This window comes from Mus musculus, chromosome 3 (genome assembly GCF_000001635.26).
Source record: "Mus musculus strain C57BL/6J chromosome 3, GRCm38.p6 C57BL/6J".
NCBI lineage: Eukaryota > Metazoa > Chordata > Mammalia > Rodentia > Muridae > Mus > Mus musculus.
This window is the reverse complement of record NC_000069.6, coordinates 127,362,952-127,385,363: the sequence shown is the minus strand read 5'-3', so window position 1 is coordinate 127,385,363 and position 22,412 is coordinate 127,362,952. Positions and strand designations below refer to the sequence as shown.

The following is a 22,412-nucleotide window of genomic DNA, read 5'->3' as shown; positions in this document are numbered from 1 at the left end:
GTTGTTGTTGTCATTGCTGCTTTACCTGAAAAACAAACGTGGCCCTTCATGTTCTTTTTCCTATTCTGTAGTCATGTCTCCCGCAGAAGGATGAGCCTTTATCCGCATTTCTGTGATCACATTAAAAAATTATTGTTTAAATTTAAGATCTTAGTTTTTAAGCTGAATATAGTAGCTCATGCCTTTAATATCAGCACTTGGGGAGGCAGAAGCAGACAGATCTCTGCGAGTCTGAGGCCAGCCTGGTCTACATAGTGAATCCCAGGATAGTCAGGGAGACACAGAAAGACTGTCTCAAAAACAAAACAAAACAAAACAAAACAAAACAACAACAACAATAACAAAAACCAGAACAGAACTTAGTTTTTTACCAAATTGTCCATGTTTAAAAATGTTTCCAACTAATACAGTAAGTGCAGGAGGAATTTCAGGCTTTCTACATCTGCCCACTTTTCCCCAACATGTTTGATGCAGGCTAAGTATATAGTAAATACTTGATGAATATGCATTGGTCATCAGAGATAATTAGAGCAATGTGAGTAATTTAATATATTCCAAGTTAAACTTCTAGACTAAGATATGAGTGCTTTTAGAAAGGACAACAACAAAAATTTCCCCCATATTTTCTAGTTTGGAATTTCTAGAAATGAGCAGATGTTTACGTGTGTTCTATTTAAAAATCCGAATGCATTTCTGTTGGATAGTAAGAACCTTTTCTTTGTTAAATCCCAACAGAGAGAATTAGAGTGGAATGCTGACAGAAAAGAAACTACTCTCAAGATAACACATGGATTTCATCAAAAAAGCATTGGGAGAAATTAGGCAGGAATTCGGAAAACAGACAGATTGTCATCTGGGCTCACTGATTTTAAAAGCAAAACGTTTGTAATACGTAAGGCCATTTTGTGGATAGACCCTCATCTTAGGAAATAAGTTATTTATTTAGAATACATTTATTTGTCTTTCATATATATAAACTTGTAACGATTGTATATAAAGCATAGAAAGGAAAAATTCTTCAGAAACTCTAGAAATAACTAGAATATTTTAGTTTTCTAAAAACAAAATTAACAAACCCCTAGAAACTTCTCTTCAAAATTTGTTTTTAAATAAGAGGCCTTTATGTTTCCTGTACCTACACAATGATTTTTACTTAATAAAGCAGGACAACTTGGAAGGACTTGGCTTCCTACCCTTGATTGTTCTGGAACTTTGGCATTTAAAAATTAGTCATTACAAGTCAGATAATCAATAGACCCTCCCATCTTTATTAGCAGTTTAGATGATTTAGAATAAGGAAATATCTAGGAGGAACTGAGATCTTCTTCTTCTTCTTCTTCTTCTTCTTCTTCTTCTTCTTCTTCTTCTTCTTCTTCTTCTTCTTCTTCTTCTTCTTCTTTTCCTTCTCCTTTTCCTCCTCCTCCTCCTCTTCCTCCTCTTCTTCCTCCTCTTCCTCCTCTTCCTCCTTCTTTCTCTTTACCCCTTCCTCCCTCTCTTCTTTCCTTCCTTCCTTTCTTTTTTTTCATCCATTTTTTGAGACAGGATCTCACTAGACTAGGATAGCCTTGAACTCATAAAAACTCACCTACTTCTGCCTCCTGAGTGATGGGATTAAAGGTGTGTGCTACCACATCTAGTGAGACTATTTCTTAAGTCATAGGATTCTAAGCCTTTGGATTGGAAGCTGCCATTGATAACAATGGCTACAAGATGGTACAACAGTAAGTATTTGGAATGAAGTAGCAATCAGTTAGTTATTCAGCAAATAAAATTTGGCAATCCTAAAAGCGTGACAGTAATAAAAACAATGTCTTATTTTCTTCTCTATTGCTGTGATAAATACATGGAAAGGAACTTGGGGAAGTTATGGCTTACATGCCTTGATCACAGTCCATCACCGTAGGAGGTCATGGCAGGGACTCAAGGCAGGAATCTGAAGAAAGGAGCTGAAGCAGAAATTATGGAGGGACGCTTCTCATTGGCTTGCTCCCCTTGGCTTGCTCATCTTGATTTCTTATCCAACCCAGGACCACCTGCCCAGGGGTGGGACCTCTAACATGAATTATTAATAAAAAAATGCTCCACAGACTTGCCTACAGGGCAATTCTTTTAGAGTTATTTTCTCAGCTGAGATTCCTTAGTCCCAGGTATATCTCGGTTTTTATCAACTCAACAAAACACTAACCAGCATGGCTGGGCACAAGAGATGCTGAAATGACTTTAGACAGATGTCTTTTCCTCAAGAAGCTGGACTCTAGAGAGGTGGCTATGTGTGAATCTAGCTGGGTGTGATGGTGCACACCTTCAGTTCCAGTACTTGTGAGACAGAGACAGGCAGATCTCAGTGTGAGGCCAGCCTGGTCTACAAAGTGAGTTCCAGGAGAGCCAGGGCTACACAGAGAAATCCTATCTTGAAAACAAACAAACACAAAAAAGAAAACGAAAAAGAAAAAAAAGAAAGAAAAGAAAAAAGAAAAAGAAAAGAACAATAAAACAAAAACAAACCTCGGGACAAGTAAGTGGTGTGGTAGCATCTATATTAGAAATATATGATGAACTCTATATTAGAAATATATGATGAACTCTATATTAGAAATATATGATGAACTCTATATTAGAAATATATGATGAACTGGGCTTCAGAGGAAGCAATGGACACTTCTGCAGAGGAACTGGGTGTGTTATAAAAGCACCACGGAGGAGGGGTTGCCTTGCCTTGCTTTTCTTTCCTTTCTTTTCTTTTCTCTTCCTTTCTTTAAATATATGTATATATACATATATACACACATATATACACAAAGATTTATTTATTATTATTCATAAGTACACTAGCTGTCTTCAGATGCATCAGAAGAAGGTGTCAGATCTCATTACAGGTGTTTGTAAGCCACCATGTGGTTGCTGGGATTTGAACTCAGGACCTTTGGAAGAGCAATCAGCGCTCTTAACCACTGAGCCATCTCACCAGCCCTTCTTTCTTCTTCTTCTTTTTTTTAAAATTGGATATTTTCTTTATTTACATTTCAAATGTCATCCCCTTTCCCAGTTCTCACCTTCCAGGAAACCCCCTACCCCACTACTCCTCCCCCTGCTTCTATGAGGGTGTTCCTCCACCCACCCACCCACTCCCTCCTCCCTGCCGTCGATTCCCCTACACTGGGGTATAGAGCCTTCATAGAACCAAAGACCTCTTCTCCCATTGATACCTGACAAGGCCATCCTCTGCTACATATGCAGCTGGAGCCATGTGTACTCCTTGGTTGGTGGCTTAGAACCTGGGAGCTCTGGCTGGTTGATATTGTTGTTCTTCCTATGGGGTTGCAAACCCCTTCAGCTCCTTCTGTCCTTTCTCTAAGGACTTGCCTTTCAAACAGACTCTTGCATGTAGGTGCATAGTAGGAAGTAGGTAAGTGCATGGGGGGGTGTGAACATTAGGGAACAGCAATAGACATGATGTAGGGAGACAGGGAGACAAGCTAGGAGGTGATGGTAGCCTCCAGAGAAGAAATGATGAGGCTCAGTGATGTGGGAATGGGATGATGTTAGGTCCACAGGATTCAGCCATTGAGTGGCTGACTGAATGAAGGAGGACAGTGTTTGTACTGGCTGGGTTTGTGTGTCAACTTGACAGAGGCTGGAGTTATCACAGAGAAAGGAGCTTCATTTGGGGAAGTGACTCCATGAGATCCAGCTGTGGGACATTTTCTCAGTTGGTGGTCAAGGGGGGAGGGCCCATTGTGGGTGATGCCATCCCTGGGCTGGTAGTCTTGGGTTCTATAAGAGAGCAAACTGAGCAAGCCAGGGAAAGCAAGCCAGTAAGTAACATGCCTCCACGCCTCTGCATCAACTCCTGCTTCCTGACCTGCTTGAGTCCAATCCTGACCTCCTTTGGTGGAAGTGTTAGCTGAAGAAACCCTTTCCTCCCCAACTTGCATCTTGGTCATGATGTTTTGTGCAGGAATAGAAACCCTGACTAAAATAGTGTTCTTGGAAAGACATACAGAGTTCTGGCTTGAAAGCTATGCAATGTGGTAGTATAAACTTGTACTCTTAGCACATGGCTGGAGGCTTTCAACCTCAAGGCAAGCCTTTACGGTGGGGAGTGACAGGGAAGTAGGGGGAAGGGGAAGGAAAATAAGACAGGTAATTAATATGCCAGTTCAAAATATGACAAGCAATTGATGTTGGTGCTATGAAAGAGAGATTGATGTTTGGAGCAAAGGATTATGGTAAATTCCCAATGGGCATGTGCTTGTGTGTTTGGCTGAGAGAGAGCAGTCTATCAGTGGGAGCTGTGGGGTAGGGCAAAGGAATAGGAGGACCACTGTCCTAGGTATAGGATTCAACATGGGAAACCAAGGGTACAATAGAAGCATAATAGAATATTTTAATTTGGGTTATTTATTATGTTTTTCTGTTTTGGGTTAAAGAAATTAGCAATGACACATAGTTAGACCATAAAAATAACATAGTTTAGTGTTTACAAACCTTAAATTCCTAATGACAGGAGAATTAAGATTTTCTTTAGTTTCTTTCTTTCTTTTCTTTTTTTTCTCAGAGTTGGAAATTCAGTCTTAGAACATCTCACACACCAGGCAATCGCTGTATCCATGGGCTCAATCCTTGCCTCCCCTTTAGTTTCTTTGTCCCTCAAGTGCATTGATTGACAGGCTGTTAACCCTGGGCAAGAGCCATGAACTTGAACTCTGCCTGGATATATAGTGTTGGGCACATTCGTCATTTTTCCCTCAGTGCCATCCTTTTTAAAATGGAACTTTATTAAATGGGAGAGTAATATATTATGTTTGTCTCTTCCTGATGAATCATGTCTTACCTGCCATTGACATGGGGCTAAGGTAGGTAAACGCTAAAACTCTGACTGTGACACTAGATGAGAGGAGGTGCTTCGGATGTGTGGACACAAGTTCCTGAATCTTGTTTTGTCAATGGAAAGCCTCTAGATAAGTTGTTTTCAACCTGTGGGTCGCAACCCCTTTGTGGGAGTCACATATCAGGTGTCCTGCACACCAGACACTTACATTACAATCCACAACAGTAGCAAAATCACTGTTTTGAAGCAGCAAACAAATAATTTTATGGTTGGAGGTCAGCAAAACCAGAATTGTATTATAGTTGTAGCATTAGGAAGGCTGAGAACCACTAATCTAGTAGATAAATTGCACTGTTTGCAGAAACACATTTCTTTATTCTTCTTTTGTTTTTGTTTTTGTTTTTGTTTTTGTTTTTTTGAGACATGGTCTTGCTATGTAGCCCAGACTAGTCTGGAACTTACTTTGTTGCCCAGGATGACCTAGAAGTTTCCGTCCTCATTCCTCAGCCTGCTCAGTGCTGCTGGTACAGATGGATGTCACCATACCTGGTACAGATGTCACCATACCTGGTACAGATGTCACCATACCTGGTACAGATGTCACCATACCTGGTACAGATGTCACCATACCTGGCTTACAAAACCCTTCTTGTGCTTGTTAGAGTGTCACTGGTGTGAAGAGACACCACGATCAAGGTAACTTTTATAAAGGACAACATTTTATTGGGGCTGGCTTATAGTTTCTGAGGATCAGTCCATTATCATCCTGACAAGAAGCATGGGCGTGTGCAGGCAGACAAGGTGCTGGAGGAGCTGAGAGTTCTCCATGCTGATCTGAAGACAGCCAGGCAGAGACTCGCTTCTGCAGGCAGTCATGAAGAGGGTCTCTTCTACACTGGGTGGAACTTGAGCACTAGGAAACCTCTGAGTTCTCCTACACAGTAACACACTTCCTTTAACAAGGCCAAACCTATTCCAACAAGGCCACACCACCTAATAGTGGCACTTCCCAGGGTCCAAGCATATACAAACTGCCATAGTGCTATTTTATGAAAAAATGTAAAAGAGTCAATACATAGGGCCATACTCTCTGGTATATGCCCACCCATGGACTCAGACAGTATAGAATGTAGGTGGCTTTGCCTACTGGGGTCGCCTTAAAATAGCCCATTGTGCTCTCAACATCCAGCAGTCTGCTAATTCTGAAGGATTACCAATTTGCACTCTATTGCCTTCATTAATTTCAAATGGGCTGAGGTAGCTTTTTATTGGTAAGTTGCCTTCTGGCAGTCTAACCACACCAGATAATAGACTTTCAGAGTGCATGTGCCACAGGCTGCATAGAATTTGAGAGATACGTCTCTTCCTCTATCATCCCTCTTTTGGATGTGTGTGTGTGTGTTTGTGTGTGTGTGTGTGTACATATATGCATATATATATATATATAATCAAATACATTTAAATGTATTATGTATATGCTTTTGTATGAGTGTGTGCACATGAATACAGGTGCTCTTGGAAGAAGACAGATATGTCAGACCCCTGTAACTCCAGGAGATCATTACAGAAAATTGCCAGCTGCCATGTGGGTGCTGGGAACTGAACCTAGGTTCTCTGTAAGAGCAGTGCATACTCTTAACCTCTGAGTTTTGTAGACTTCTTCTTTCAGAAGGTATCTATCATAAAGGAACACATAGCTTTGAAGATTAGCCATGTTTTTCTAATAGTCATGATAGGTAAGGTGCTGTCTTAAGTGGGTTATACAAGGTAATTCACAACATAATGACGTAAGAGAAAAAGGACATGATAGATGAGAAAAGGAGAGTTACAGTGTGGTTAAATGAGTTACCAAAGCTTCTGGCTTCGAAAAGTGACGGATCCAGGCCTCTGACCCTGGAGTCCACAAAGTTAACCGCTGTGTCACCTACCTCTTCAGTGAAAGAGCAGATGGTGAATAACAATGGACACAATGGGAATAGTGAAGGCCACTGGAAGATCCCTTCTTCACAGTCTATCTTCACCACATTAACTGAAACACAGGGAAATTAAGAAGAAAGGAACTTACTGGAACCTTTGTGTCTAGGCCTATGGCTCTGAGCAGCATCTTTGAGGATATAGGTCACTTAGAGATTATTCAACTTTCCTTGTCCATTTTTTTCTTGATATCCCCTTCACATTGTAGGTAGGCAATCCTCCTTCCCCCTCTCCCACTTTAGAATGTCCAGGAGCTATGTGGTCATTTAACAATTGTCAGATTTTTTTTTGGATAGTGGCTTAGTTTGTCATGGCTATGCCCTGAAGGCCACGACCCTTTTACAGAAGAGCCCAATGGAACAACAGAAGCAAGCCCCAGGCCAAGCTCTGCTGTACTGACAAATTCTTAGTAGCAAGGAGTTCAGAAACATGCCACAGCTTGTTCTTGCAGTCTTACTCCAGTCTGTGAGAAGAACCAAGACACAAAAAAATTGTAATAGGTAGGTGGTTTAAGGTCCGTGAGATAACTTAGTGGGTAGGGACACTTAGTGGGTAGGGTAGGGTAGTGTTGCCCAGCGTGCCAAATGGAGCTGGATCCCTGGAACCCATGAAGTGGAAGGAGAACCAATTCCCATAAGATGACCTCTGACCTCTATATGTGAACCCTGATATGCATACTCCCCTCCCAAAACACACACACACACACACACACACACACACACACACACACACACACACACACACAAATATACAAATGTAAGTTTTTTGAGACGAGTTGTTTTTTTGTTTTTTGTTTTTTGTTTTTGGTGTAGCCCTGGGAATCCTGGAACTCATCCTGTAGACCAGGGAAGCCTAGAACTCATAGAGATCCGCCTGTCTCTGTCTCCCACGTGCTGAGATTAAAGGTGTGTGCCACCACTTCCTAGCTCTAAATATGATTTTAATATGTGCCTTAACTGCCCTCAGGGGTAGATCGCATGTAACCCCTGACAAGGCTAACACCTTTTGAAGTCCATTGACTTCATGAGCAACATGATAGGGGTAGGTTGTAGGCAGTGGGCAGCCCCTGATAATGCTAACATCTGGTAAAGATGACAGGCAGCAGGTCCAGTCAAAGTTTTGCACAGTCTTTCGATGACAGACAACAAAACACTATACGTAAAGCATTTCAGGAGTAGGTTGGTGTCGCCCGGATGGGTGCAGACGCATTGTAACTTCCCTGAGCCTGAGGCCATTTCCAAGGCTTTCCCATGTTATCTGATTTGGCATTAGATTGAGAGGACTGGATCATTGAATCATTCCTGATTTGATGACCTGACTACCCAGGAGACATGAATAGAAAGATGAAGCTTCATTTGTTGTGGTCTGCATGATGCTTCTTGGCAGTCTGGTAGATGCAGACATACAATCATCACTGCTCTGTCAACGGCACAGATGCTATCTGGGCTGATAGGAGGCTGCGTGCCATTTTGTTGGTGTGTGTGGGGGGGTACACATCAGAAAAATGGCTCTGCTCTATGTAGAAAAATAGCTCTGATGGAGACATCATTGCTGGGCTGTGTCACTCAGGGAACAAAACATATTTGGCTGAGAGTCATTCCTTTCTTAGGCACGTTCTCATCCACACAGTCACTTTGAGCCAGATTTGCCATTTAATGTGACCCAAGTTTTTTTTTTCCCCCCTCCCACAACCCTCTCCTTTTAAAACAGTTTTTATTTGAACACTAGAAAATAACTAAGAGGATTGTGTAGCTGGACCCGCCCTGCTGCTAAGTGGAAAAGACTCTTGAACCCTCTGGGCCTTAATTTAAGTATCTGGAAAAATGAAGCGGTTGGAAAAATGATGTCTAATATCCATCCTTAGATCTAAAAACTGTGTCACCTTATATTTCAGAAAAGACAGTCACTGCATAATGCGGGACTTGGTGACTGCGGTGAGTTTGATGTGTGCCAGGAGCGTAGAGGAAAAGCTAACATTTTAAAGTGGAAAGATATGGATAGTTGAGAGCTTCAGCCTTGCTGTTCAAGGTTGGGTGACTGGGGCTGGGGCTATTGTGACTTGGAGTCCTCGGCCGTAAGGGCTGCCAAATGACACAAAAGAATGCTTCACTGTTAATTTCACTGGACATTTCTAAGGGCAAACAAGTTTCCTTTCCCAAGTTTCCAAAGCCGTGCTTTCCTCAGGGAAGGTAGCTGAAGCTAAAAGGAGTAGAGCTTTGGATTTAATTCAGTGGGTGAACATGAAAGCCAGGCATAAATCTTAGAGAAGAACTATGTTATGCTGGGAGGCAGAGAATTGTGGCTACCCTCTATGTAGGGATATGCAACGGGAGCCAGGAGTTCCCTGCTAGGGTACAAACCAATTAAGCGAAAGTCTCGAACTGAAACAGCTTTTTATCATTTGGGTGAGAAGCCACAGGCTTGAGAAAAGGGCTATTGTACAGCAAAGAGCTAATTAGCTCTGCACTGAAGCTGCTCCTGTTTGTGTCTTATGGAGAAAGGAGAAGTCGAGATGGCACAGGGGCCACTTTTGTGTTGGAATTCCAAGGAACTGGGCATGTCTCAACCCGTTTCTGAGGAATAGTGACTTCTCTTGAAAGCTAGGTAAATCTAATTAGCACTTAGATGGAGACCCAAACCGAACATGCACTGCCCGTGACATACCGAGGGATTTCCACGATGCTACCTTCAATACTGATTTGTTAGTATGTTTTTATGCTGTTGTGGAAAATAGATTCAGGATAAAAAATCACCAGTGGGTTTTAACTCAGCTGTGTAGAGGCTTGGATGTATACTAAGTCGATATTTATACTGAGGCAGCTTATTTGACTTTGTGCATAAAAGGAAATATGTGTGGGATGTTGAAGGCTAAATTAAATTTACTGATATTGTTAATGCCACAGAGAACTGAAGAGCTTCTAACCCCAACAGGACACACTGTACTGTTTTAAACTGTGGCTCTTACAGCATGGTAGCATTTTATGATAAGCATGAACTGAGTTAATTCTTTGTTAAAAGCAAACATGCAAGCAAACTGAAGGTGGGTGGTCTACATCCAAGGCAGGCAATTAGGGTTACAATTTATATAGGAAAATATGATTAAGAAATATATATATAATGGCCTCAAGAATTGGCACCATTTCCGAGGCTCACTGATTGACAGCTGGAGTGTGTGCCACGTCCAAGGTGAAGGGGACAAGTTCTTGACCTTCAGCAGTTTGTGATTTTTACCTAAAAATGCTTCAGATGATAAAGCTCTGAGGTGTTTGTGAACAGGAAAGGAAGAAAAGATGTAAAAAAAATATAACTAGCATGTAGGAAGAGTTTGGGAAAGGTTACAACTTTCAGTGCTTCCTGCCCTACTGTCAGAGCATTCAGAGAGTGAGAGAGAGAGAGAGAGAGAGAGACAGACAGACAGACAGACAGACAGACAGACAGAGACAGAGAGTCAGACAGAAAGAGAGACAGACAGAGACAGATAGAGAAAGAGACAGACAGACAGACACAGACAGGCAGAGAGACAGAGAGAGAGAAAGAGAGAGAGCATTGTTCTTCAGATGCCGTCCAGCTTTTACAATTTTAAAGAGAAAAATTTTAATTTTCTCTTTTATTTTTTGAAAAAAATTTATATCTCTACAATGCATGGTGGTCTTATTCACCCCCCACCCCCGCCCCGTACTCCTCCTGTTCCCCACAATACACACCCTCCAACTTTACGTTCTCTGTCATTTATTTCCCCCTTCCTTCCTTCCTTCCTTCCTTCCTTCCTTCCTTCCTTCCTTCCTTCCTTCCTTCCTTCCTTCCTTCCTTCCTTCCCAGGATTTCTCTGTGAAGCCTTGGTTGTTCTGGAACTGTCTCTGTAGACCAGGCTGGCCTTAAACAAACAGAGATCTACCTGCCTCTGCTTCCAGAGAGTGGAGATCAAAGGCGTGCACCACTGCCTGGCTGTGTTCTTTCTTTCTCCTCCTGAGTTCAGTTAATGTCACTGATAGGCTCATGGGTGTGGGGCTATCCCCTGGGGCATGGGCCACCTATCAGTGGCCACCTCCGCAAAGAAAAATGACTGTTCCTCCCTCAGCAGCTGTCAACTGCTGCTATCTCCCCAGCTAGGGGGTGGGGCATCAGGAACCCATTCCTCTGCATGCTGGAATTATTAACTGGGTTGATTCATGCAGCTAACCGCAGCTGTAAATTCATGTGTGTGATGGCAATGGCATGTCCAGAGGCCAGCATTTCTCCCCATCCTCTGGCTTTTACCTTCTCTATGGTCTCTCTTCTGGGCTATTTTCTGAGCCTTGGAGGGGTGAGTATTGTTGTAAACGCTCCTTCTTTAGGTGAGTGCCCACGGTCTCTTGTTTTCAACACCGAGAGTTACGAGTTGGTATTAACTACGACCCTCTCTGACCAAGGCTGAGAGCAGCAGACATCTATGGATCTAATAGTATATTTTTAGAATGTAGTTTGGTGATTGACCATTTTGCAAAATAACACAAGTTCTTCCCTAGGGTCTATGACTTCCCTAGGCGTGCATTTTGACCATGTTTATAGCACCAGACATGAATTCCCTCTTAGGGAGCAGGCCTCTAATCAAGAGAGTGATCTTTAACCTATAAACAGTCTTGACATTACTGTCCATCAGGTTAATATTCTAGCATGCAGGATCCAGTGTTGTGTCAGGTCACTGATGCGTGTCATCATGCAGCATTCTGGGTAGCACCTTCCAGCACCCTGAAAGCTAGTGAGCAGGGAGGGTTCCTGGTTAGTGCAAGATTGCTTTCTGAATGTTCTGTACCCAAAAGGAGTGAAGTCTGCGTCCACAGGGTCTACATTCAAGTCAGAGCGGGCAACCAAGGCCAATAGCGCGCGCGCGCGCGCGCGTGTGTGTGTGTGTGTGTGTGTGTGTGTGTGTGTGTGTGTGTGTGTGTGTGTGTGTGAGAGAGAGAGAGAGAGAGAGAGAGAGAGAGAGAGAGGGAGGGAGGGAGGGAGAGAGAGACGTCACAACACTAGTCCGTGTGGTTCCAGGTGCCTCTGGGGGCCTCCTTGACCAGTAGTTGTAGGAAGGCAAACTGCACCTAGTTCTGGGATTTTCGTTAAGTAACAGGTGTCTTCTGAAACCAACATTGTTCATCCACACAGGGCACTTCTATATTATAAACTACTGTGGTTTCCTGCAGCCCCTCTGTCTGCCCCATTCTTTCATAGTACATACAATTACTGTTTATATCCCTGCACAGTTGCACTTCAATGATAATGTTTGCAGTCTGATTCCGGTTTAAAATGATTTTTTTTTTTGGCTCGAGGCAGGGTCTCATTAGGTAGCTTTGGCTGCGCTGTAACTCACTACAAGGACAGGGCAGGCCTCAAACCCACAGAGATCCACCTGCGTTTGCTTCTCAAGTGCTGGGATCAAAGTCATGCATTACCATGCTTAGTTTTAAAAAGTATTGAAAAAAGAAGACCACCTCCTGGCTGGGTATGGTCGTGCAGACCCATCATCCCAACACTTGGGTGTTGGAAGCAGGGGTATCAAGGGGTTCAAGGACATCCTTGGCTAAGTAAGGAGTTTGCCTAGCCTGAGCTATTTGGGATTCTACATCCAAACCAATCCAAAATACAACCAAAAAGAAGTCTAGCTACCTGCAAAGCTCTGCAGTGTCGTATGAGACAGTTATATTTTGATTCAGGATTTTGACTCTACTTGTTACCAGTTTACGCGTGGCCAGAAAGGGATAAATTACTCACAAAATAGAGTCAAACGAAACATGGTGGGCAGGCGGCAAACACACGGTTTTCTGCTGCAGTTAGTGTTTGTACAAGGCCATCCATGCAGAGATCTTAGTCAGAATAATCTGGGAGGGCATTTGTATAAAACTGCACAGTGACAATAAAAGGCTGAATACATTTGTTACAAAATGTCATTAATGCGAGAATTCTCCAGGCACCTCACAGGGTCATGTTTATGCTTTACTTTTTATTCATCTACTGTTTCTAACTAATCAAAGAAAAGTGATAAAACATTAACTGGGCAAAGAAAATGAAGACAATAAAGTTGATTTATTTGTTAACCACTCAGAAATTAATTAATTTATTAATTAATATGTTTTTTTGGATGGTGGTGGTAATGTTTTGCTAAAGTCTTAACATTAAATTTTAGCTTTTTTTTTTTAAGATTTAGTGTGTGTGTGTGTGTGTGTGTGTGTGAAGTATGCCTTATGTATTTGGGTGCCCATAGAGATCACAGAGGGAATAACTCTCCTGGAGTTGAAGTTATGAGAAGTTATGAGTTGTGAGTTGCCTGATGTCAGTTCTGGGACTCGAACTCAGGTCTCTGTAAGAGCTGCTAGTGCTCTTAACCACCAAGCCATCTCTCCATCTCCCTCTCATCCCCATTGAAAGTGTTCCTTTATCTTAAGCATTGCATATATTCTCTGTTATTTTATAAAGACATAGTCTAAAAATATTTTCTCAGTGTTTCACACATACTAGAGAAGTGCTCAGCTACTTAATCATATCCCCTGATCTGCATTTAAAAAAAAAAAAATTGTAAGTGGGATCTAGCTCCCTCGTCTGGCCTCTGTGAGCACTGCACTCACATGCACATACACCCTTAAATATGTAGTTACAATAAATTTGAGCACATTACATCAAGATATTTTGTCAGAACTGGACAGTTGTGGGAGTGGGCTTTTTGAGTTATCTCTCTTTTTAATTTTAAGATTTATTTATTTACTAATGTATATAGTGTTCTGCCTACATGTATGCCTGTAACCAAAAGAGGGCACCACATCTCATTATAGATGGTTATCAGCCACCATGTGGTTGCTGAGAATTAAACTCAGGATCTCTGAAAGAGTAGCCAGTGCTATTGACCTCTGAGCTATCTTTCAAGTTCTTCTTTAAACATTATATTTATTTATTTATTTATTTATTTATTTATTTACTTACTTACTTACTTACTTACTTATTCATTGAAAACATTTGTTTTTATTTTTAGTTATGTATATATGTGTGTGTGTAGGTGCTGGTAGAGCCCAGAAACAACTCCTTGGTGGCTCACACCTGTGTATAGCTCCAGTTCCAGAGGATCTGACCTCCCTTCTGAATTCTGAGTGTATTGCATGCATGTGATGGACAGACATACATGTAGGCTAAACACCCATACACATAAAAATAAGCAAAAGATTTAAAAAAGGTTTTGTAGTTTTTCTAACATAAAATTTGTTTCTAATTTAATAAATACCTCTGGTTATTTTTAAGTCACTAAGTGAACTAACATTCATTTGGATTTTTTCATTGCTAGTGGGTGAGACTGTGACTGATGCTCTGAATAATCTTGTGCACTGACACCGGGCTGCAGTCTTTAACTTTCATGGTGTTTATTTCATTTAAAGCAGATTCTCTGGCATGACCCCCAAAGGTACACAGAGGAATCTGTCTCAAAAAGCAAAACAAAAACAAAAAACTAGATTCTTTAGGGACTTTTATTTGCAAGCTTTGTCATTTGACAGGTGTGGTGATCCGTATGTGCAATCCCAGAACTTTAGGGGGTGAAGACAGAAGGATTACTTTGCTCTTTCAGCTAGCCCAGGCTACAGAGTGAGACCGTCTCAAATGAGCAAGCAGGCAAACAAGAAAAAGAAAGCACAGAGGCAGAGGCAGGCGGATCTTTAGGAGTTGGATGCTGGTACAGAGTGAGTTCCAGTACAGCCGGAGATATACAGAGAAACCATGTATAAAAAACAAACAAACAAACAAACAAACAAACAAAACCAACGCCCACTCCCAAGCCAAACCAAACCAAACCAAACCAAACCAAACCAAACCAAACCAAAAACCAAACCAAACAAAAAACCAAACCAGACCAGACCAGACCAAACCAAACCAAACCAAACCAAACCAAACCAAACCAAAAACCAAACCAAACAAAAAACCAAACCAAATAAAAAACCAAACTAGACCAAACCAAACCAAACCAACAAACAAACAAACAAAAACCAAACAAACAGAAGAGAACCAACCAACCAACCTCCCCCCCTCCCAAAAAAAAGCTGTTTTTTCTTTTCTTCTAGTCTGAATGCTTTTTCTTTACTATCTGTCCAGATTGCTCTTGCTAGGCCTCCAGTATAATGTTATAAAAGAGCAATAACTCTTCTCACCTCTGCCTTTGATATTAGATCTGGGTTTTTCATAGATGTTATCAGGCTTAGAAGATTCCTATCCTCGTATTTTTTATTATAAAAAGTATAAAATTGTTATGAAAGGTATAAAATTTTAACTAATTGCTATGCATTAAGATGTTCGTGTAGTTTGTTCTTTTAAAATTGATATGGCATATTATATTGATTGATTAATAGATATAAAGCCATATTTACATTCCAGGGATTAAGTTCCACATAGTCATGATGTACAATTTTTATGACTTGGGAACCAATTAAGTTAATTGTGAATTTACGATAGTTTTTCTACTTTATAATGATGTGAAAACAGTATACATTCATTAGGAATACACTTTGATTGTTTTTTTTTTTTTTTTTGAGCTAGAAATGTTCGGAAGATTGTGTGAATTGACAGATTTTCACCCTGCAATATTCCGAACTGTGATAAATGTGTTGGCTATAATGATATTATTGAGGAGTGGTGCGTCTGTGTCCTTCTCAGGTTTGGCTCTTTTTCCTGTGCTCTTTATTCTAGCTTTGCTCTCAAGGGCATGCAGAGCACACAGCACAGACTTTGAGACATTTCTTTTCTCTTCTATTTGTTGGAAGAGTTTTTGAAGATTTGTTTTTATGTCCTCAGAAAACATTTGGCAGAATTTGCCAGGGAAGCCATCTGGTCGCATTGTCACGGGGTGAAGTTTTTGATATCATCATCCGTTTCTTTAGTTGTTTCTATTTCTTCTGGAGTCGCTTTTATAGTTGCTGTCTTTCTCAGGACTTCCCTATTTTTAACCAGTTTGTCTCAGTTCTTAGAATGAAACTTTTCGCTGTGTTCCTTCACAGTCTGTTTTTACAATGAGAGATTGACAGTAATATCTCTTTTTAAATCTGTTTCAAGTACTTGGACTTTTCTGTTTTGTTTTTATTTTTCCAGGCAACAATCTTTTGTTGATTTAAAAAAATTCTGCATTTTGAATTCCTGTCTCCATTTTTATGGTTTTCTGACTTTTGTTTGTTTTAAGATAGTGTTTCTCATTTTTTTTTCTTTTCTTTTCATTCCTTCTCTCCCTTTCTCTCTCCCCTCTTTTTCTTTCTGTGAAACTTTTGATTTTGCTGTTCTTTCCTTTCAGTTACTGTAACAAGATGGGACCATTAACGGAAGAAAAGGCAAAGGTTGACTCTGGCTCATAGGATTTTAGAGATTTGCAGACATGCTTGGTTGACTCCACTGTTTTTGCATCTGTGGAAACACACTCATGCTGAGGCCACTTCATGCTCAGAGTTCATCACACTGGGGTGTATCGTGCATCTTGCTGGGGTGTACATGTGGACCAGAGCTGCTGACCTAATTGTAGGTAGGAAATAAAAGAAGAAAAGAGCCCAAAGAAAAGGGAGGCATTCAACTAAACACATTTCCAACGACTAGAGGGGAACCATCTTCCACTCTAAGGAAGCTGAGCACCAGCCTTTAAAATAGGACCTGTGGGAGAAATTTTAGATCTAAACCAGTTGTTGATTTGGGATCTGCTTTTGTTAAAATAACCATTTCAAGATAGAGATTTCCTCCAGCCTCCACTGCATCTATGTTTTGCTTTGTTGTATTTTTATTTAAATTTATCTCCAGTACACATTGCAATTTCTTCTTTGACTCCATGATTATCAGAAATACTTGAATTCCCACATTTTATTGAGATTTCACAAGTTTCCTTCTGTGACTGGTTTCTGGTGTCATTCCACCTTGCATGAATAATAATAAACTTTGGGTGGTTTCGCTCCTTTGAATTTGTCAAGGTTTGGTGGTGGCTCAATCAAGAACTTGGAGAATGTCCCTAGTTTTAATTTTGAATATTTTGAACACTGTGAGGTATGGTCCACCGAACAGAAACTTAGGCCTGGAGTGGTCAGGGAGGCTTAGCACTGTGGATAGGAGATGAATGTGGTTACAAATACCTAAGATCTCCACCAAGTAGGGTCAGAAAAATCATAGGTTTAAAGCAGCCCAGTCTACATACTGAGAACCTGTGTCCCAAATATAATAAGAAGGAGAACAGGTACTAAGATGAACATTTTTTTTTTGAGACAGAGCCTTATTATATAGCTCTGCTTACTTGAAGCTCTCTTATATAGACCCGGCTGGTCTAAAATTCAGAGACCCATTTGCCTCTACCTCTGGAGTACTAGGACTAAAGGTGTGTGCTAACTCAGCCTCATAACGTGAACACATAATGGTTGCTTTGATCATACTATGGAATGAAATTAATCAGCAAGGAGACTGGGAGTTTTAGGAGAAATAGCTAATTACATTATCTGCTGCATTTACAGGGGACAAAACGATTATTATACTTAATAATTCAGCAGACATTTATTTGTTGGAAGCCACTCTAGCATGTGGATGGAAGGGCTGCGAGAAGCAGAGAGCCCAGTTTAATTTAGACCTCAAGGTTGACTGTGACCTTACAATGTAGACAAGGGTGACATTAAACTCCTTACTTCCCTGCCTCTGTACCTCCAAGGGCTGACTACAGACTGTACTACACACCTGGCTCTAGAACTTTCTGTGCCTTACAGCAGTTTACTTCCTTGAATACATGTAATTAAGAATGTTTTGCAGATGAGATTGTAGTTTGAAAAACCTAAAAGGCAGTTTATACACTAAGCGCCAAGCCTCTTCCTGGGATTTACCACGGGGATAATCACTGTGTCTCTTCTGTGAAATTGGGAGTCCTACTTGGAATTTCTATGAGCTTTGAAACATGCTAATTTAGAACAGTGTAATATTGCAGCTATCCTGGAGGGCACATTATGAGACTATACAATGTTTCAATCAAGACTCTAACAGGAAATTGCTGGCAGACGCAACATACATTAGGACGGCTCAATTTTATTTTTAATTTTTTAAGATTTATTTGTGTCCCAGTGTGTGTGTGTGTGTGTGTGTGTGTGTGTGTGTGTGTGTGTGCACTGCCGGAGTGTTCACATGCCACATTTATCTTGGTGTCCATGAGTACCGGAGCTGAAGTTACAGAAGGTTTTGAGCCACCTGTTGTGAGCGCTGAAAACCCAAGTCAGGTCTCCCAGAAAAGCAGCAAATGTTCTTAACCACTGAGCTCTGTCTCCAGCCTTCATTTCTTTTAGCTTTCACTTATTTATTTCTTTTATTATTTCATATGTGAGCACTGTATTCGCATCATTCATTCTTGGCCTCTTGTTTTTTAATTCTAATTGTTACATGTATCATATAGTTTATCAATACAACCTACTGAAATCACTTAGTATCGCTCTTGTGTATCTGGGGCTGCCCTCTTAGGACTGGCTAACCTCTCAGGGGACTTATCTCTGGATGCTCATTTCCTTCTCTTGGCAACCATTTTTAGTTTTAAAATATATATTTGCTTTAACCTGATCCTGTTTTTGGTATAATGTGGCATTTCTACACATGGATACTACATGCAGTTAATAAATGAGGATGTTTAGCCACCATCTTAGACATTTAATAATAATAATAATTATTATTATTATTACTATTATTATTATTTTGTGTTGAGAATATTCATGAAGCAGCACACTGTTGCCCAGGCTGGTCTGGAACTCACTATATAGCCCATGCTGGCCTCAAATTCATGACAGTCTTTCTGCTTCATGCTCTTGAATGCTGGGATTACAGGTATGAGACACAATGCCTGGCTGGATACTGATATTCTTAGTGGTTCTCCTACCCCTCGTTGAGTGGCTTGACTTGTGGAATCTCTATACATCATTGAAATAAAAGTTTGACTTCTAATGTTAGTCACAAATGATACTTTGGGCTCCTCTCCTAGGCAAGCCTTTGGGTATTTGTAGTCCCAGCCTATATCTTGACTATGAGTTTCTAAGAGACTCCTGATAGAAAATCCCTCTGCCAAGCCAAGCCAAGCCAAGCCTGAGTGAGCTCTTGCTTCATAGGGAATGGGAAAAATACACAAACCAACCAACCAAACAAACAAACAAAATCCAATTGGTGCTCTAAGTCATTAAGTCTGTGGCTACTGGTCATGCAGCAATAGCTAACTAATGCAGAGAGAGCTTCTATATGTTTGAACTTTGAGCCCTAAGAGCCATAGATATCTATTATCTATAGAATCAAACACAACAAAGAAAACTCTGAAAATATAATCTCTGCCTGAATTTTCTGGTGGTTTCTCATTACATTCTTATATTTTTAAAGTAGAAATTCCTGGCTTTTATCTATCTTACCTACTCACTCTATATGATCTGGCACCTGCCTCCTCGTTCTCTGTCTGCAGTGGGAGACATTAGAGCTGCTGTATCCTGACTGCTATCATGTTGTGACACTTCTAAGTTCCAGTGTAGATAAAGATTCAGTAAAACTCCAGTCTCCGCAGCAAAAAGCACTATCTCCTATAGTTTAGCATGATGCCCTTGCTGTGTACACATGCATACACATGCATACACATATGCACACACACACAACTTTATAGAGCTATGATTCATAGCACATAGTTAAAACATGCACTCCAAAAAAATTAAAAATAAATGTTGCCACCATCAGTTATGTTCAATGTATCTTTTATTCTATTATCGAAAGTTCTCTGTGATCTCTTTTATAATCTCTCCTCTTTCACCTCCTGCCTCTCACCTCAGAGCACTTATCTAGAACGATTATTGAACATTTCCATTAGAATGGAAGCTCTTGTTGGGAAGTGTTTGAGTCACTGCTGTGAAGAATACCCCATTTTGTTTCATTGTAGTTAATATACCAGTTGTTCACAAAGTTAACAAGCGCCAAGGCCTCCCAGTACAGGAAGACAATTCTTTTTGTTGGTTATCATGAATTAAAAAGCTGTTGGGTTTTTAAAGAGAACTTTCTGGTGAGTTGACCAAGCTGATAAAGTTCCTAGTGTCCTACAGGGTGTGACATACAAATAGAAAACCAGGTCTTTCTCCAGGAAACCAGCTCCCTGTGTTTAATTAGAGAATTAGCTATGTAGGTCGAGAGAGAGACTTGTGTCTGATTGAGTGAGCGGGACTGTGGGGGGTAGGGGTTGGAGAGGTAAGGGGACATAAGGCAAAGGGGTTTTTTTCTTCACGGAATCAGCAGATACCAATTTGACAAGGACACACTTGATCTGAATCCTCTAACCCCTTTTTATTTCCTCCTGCCCAGGTGTTTAGACCAGGGCTTGGTGACTGTGCTCTAAGTCTCTAAGAGCTTAACGGGTATACAGAGGTTCCTTCACATCCCTCAGAGTCCCGGGCCAAGGTACAGTGGAGAGACTGCTATTCTTTTCCTAGCGAACACTCCCAATTCTTGTTTCCAGATTTCAAGAGTTTATTGATTGAAACCCCAGGCACATATGCACTCAAAGTAAACAAAGTTTTCTATTTTAGTAGAAGCTGTATTTATTTTTCAACTTGGTAAAAATGGAACCAATTTCTGAAGAGATGGCTCAGTGGTTAGGAGCGAGCAGTTGCTGTGCTTGCAGAGGGAGCTGGATAATGTCCCAGCAGCCACGTGGCAGCTCCCAGCTGCCTGTAACTCCAATCCTGGAGGATCCAGACTCCCTCTTTTGATGTCCTCATGTCCAGGCATTCATGAGGTGTATATGTGCACACTCACACACATATAATGAATTTTAAAATTGCGTTAAAAAGGAAATATTCTATGCTTTAGGTTTTATGTAGGTTAGGGACAGCTTATATTATTCGTGAACATATTAAACATCTATTATGCAACTTTAAACATGTGGTGGATTCTTTACTGATGACAGTGAGCATTTAGCTGTGTCGGGGGTTGTGAAAAGGACATTTCTTTCCTAACTTTCTCACTCTTGAATTTTTTTTCCCCCAAGACAGTTCTGGCTGTCCTGGAACTCACTCGATAGAGCAGGCTGGCCTCGAACTCAGAGATGGATTTGTTACCATTCCTGGCTTCACTTTCTCATCATTTTTTAAAGATAGGAATATATATATATATATATATATATATATATATATATATATATATATATAATGTGTGTGTGTATGTATGTGTGTATGTAGGTATGTATATATATTATATATTGTGTGCATGTGTGTGTTGGTGCGCATGCATCATGATAAGTGTGTGGAGGTCAGAAGACAGCTTTTGGGAGTCAGTTCTCACCTTCAGTCATGGGATATGGAAATTAGTCTCAGGTCACTGGGCTTATGTAGCAAGTGCACTTATGAATCTCATGAGCAATCTGGCAGCCCTGAGAACAGGTTTAATATTCTACAGCTAGCTACACCCTAGAGATCATCTAATGGCCAGAAGCGATGAAGACACACTCCAGAAACCTAAAGGGAATTATCAAAAGTCAGAATATACTGATTTTTATAGTAATAAAATGTACTTTGATGTAGATAATACAAAGGAACGTTTAGAATCTGAAAAGAGTTTGTATTTTAACACAGTCAAAATATCTCCTCTTGACAGTCAAGTGTTAGCAGACTGAATTAGCTTACAACAGCTCTCAGTTATTTTAGATTTTTCTCTTCTAACTTCACACACACAGAAGCCTCATCCATCCTCTGGTTTTCTCCTTCCCTTTCGGTTCCCAAAGAAGTGAGCCGGCTCGAGCCAGCTTGTGATGAGAGGCGAAGCAGCTTTTGTTTCGCCAACGAGTCCTGTCCGGCCTGTGCTGGCACCGCCGCCGTCTGGCCTGATTGTAGTCAATCCAGTGCCCACATTACGCCAAATTTTTGGTCCAAGTTGAATGGCAAAGTCTTTTCAAAACAAGAAGAGCCATAACTGGCGGTCTCTGTGGAACCGATATGCATCATGTAAGGACAGCCAAACAAGGGGAAGGGTGACCCAGAGCGATGAGCAAAGAGGACTGTGGCGCACCAACTCTGGTGGGGGTTTTAGAAGGCTTTCTAAGGTGATGGGGGGGGGGGGGCGGTAAGAAGCCAGAGCCTAAACCCCACACTCATTTGTTGCTGTGATCACAAGTGTCATAAAACCGTGAGCTACAATCTCAGGCTTCCTTATAAAGAATCCTTTCCATTACAAATTTCAACTTGCGAGGGTTTCCTTAGAACAAGTTTACAGTCAGATTTTAAAGCTAATTTGAGAGAAACTAGACCACTTATAGTTCCCAGAGTCTGTGAGACTCTTGCTTTTGAAGTTACTCATTAAAAAATATGAGCCTTAAATTCCCACGAACACAGTGCTTACCATTAGTCATCTCCCAAGGGAAACGCTACACTGTATCCTCTTGGAGGATCACTGTATCCTCTTGGAGGATGCACGATGCTGTTTCCTTTTTCACTTTTTTTTTTTACAGTGAATACAATGAATTTTAGTTATTTTGCCTTTGTTACTCTGTCTTATCCCTCTCCTCTCCCACCGATACTGCTCTTTGATTCTCATGTCTTCTTGTGGGACCCACTGAGTGTGATTACGGTTGCTTGCATGGGTGGGCAGGTTATTT

General features: G+C 40.9%; 1 protein-coding gene across 13 annotated transcripts in view; it reads left to right on the top strand.

The window, feature by feature from the left end:
* Ank2 (ankyrin 2, brain) overlaps positions 1-22,412 on the top strand; it is a 578,741-nt gene that overhangs the window by 114,984 nt on the left and 441,345 nt on the right. The gene's annotated exons all lie outside the window — the stretch shown is intronic.